Raw genomic sequence first — 1,324 nt, 5'->3', positions numbered from 1 at the left:
CAAGGGGGAACTAATCGAATAGTTTTCTATCTTTCATCGTAGTTCACCCCCATTTTTTTAAGAAGTAATAATTGTTAGAGATTTAATTATTCACCAATTGAAAATTAACATTTGAGTACAGAGGAAATTTCATAAAGTCTTGGCGAGAGATTGAGTCAAAAAAGAAAATTGGTAGTAATGGTAAAACCTTTTTCTTTTTGGGCTTGATATCGGATGAAATCTTTTTGAAATGTTATTTAAAACTAACCTAGCGATCTTTTGGTTGTATCAATTTAATGGTCATATGAAGAACATCAATATTCCATATAGCATTTGAACTATTTCAAACGAAATATGAAACTGAACCCTGTCTTTTAGTTTGTTCTATCATTTATTATTTATCATTTATTATTCTTAACCACATATTTATATGATTTCAAATTTTGGATTTTTCTTACTTAACAAGACAATTCCCTTTGATAGTTCTTACTTCCCTTATGTATTCAGCTTCAACCACCTATGATACTGGCATAACATGAATTTTCTCAGTAAATATTCGTGTATTCCAATATTGACTTCCTGAGACAAACTTCTAAGCCTCCAGTTTTGCAGTGTTCCCTCGACATACTATGTATGAGTGCTGTGTGACTGAGCTCTTTCCTTATTCAACATTCATAGCATTCATTTCCAAAACCTACTACGAATAATCTTATTATTTGTGTTTACATATATACCCGCACCGGACTTTCTGTGCCATTGAAAGTTCCCTTGGCAAATTATTCTTATCCGGAAGTGATAAATGTAATGGTTGTTTGTAAGAGAAAATGGTTTTCATTCACTCCAAAATCATGCATTTGTTTCTTTTTATGGAAATATTTACAGATACTCTTCAGTAACTCAAACTTGTTTTGTTATCAGTAACCTACAGTTTTATCCATTAAAGCTTCTGTCCTCATATATCTACCTTTTATTTCAGTTGGACTGCATAAATGAGATAAACATTGTTGCGTACAAGATGTTTTATGAGATCAAATTTCACATAAAGCAAGCAACGTCATATAAAAAAACAGTCACATAATCTTCATTTTGATTAAAAATTTATGTAAATCTTGATAAGGTATGATCGATATCAAGACTCTCTCTCTCTCTCTCTCTCTCTCTCTCTCTCTCTCTCTCTCTCTCTCTCTCTCTCTCTCTCTCTCTCTCTCTCTCTCTCTCTCTCTCTCTCTCTCTCTCTCTCTCTCTCTCTCTCTCTCTCTCTCTCTCTCTCTCTCTCATATATATATATATATATATATATATATATATATATATATATATATATATATATATATATATATATATA

The sequence above is a fragment of the Palaemon carinicauda genome, chromosome 4 (genome assembly GCF_036898095.1).
Source record: "Palaemon carinicauda isolate YSFRI2023 chromosome 4, ASM3689809v2, whole genome shotgun sequence".
Classification (NCBI taxonomy): Eukaryota; Metazoa; Arthropoda; class Malacostraca; order Decapoda; family Palaemonidae; genus Palaemon; species Palaemon carinicauda.
Note: the sequence above shows the minus strand (reverse complement) of the source record.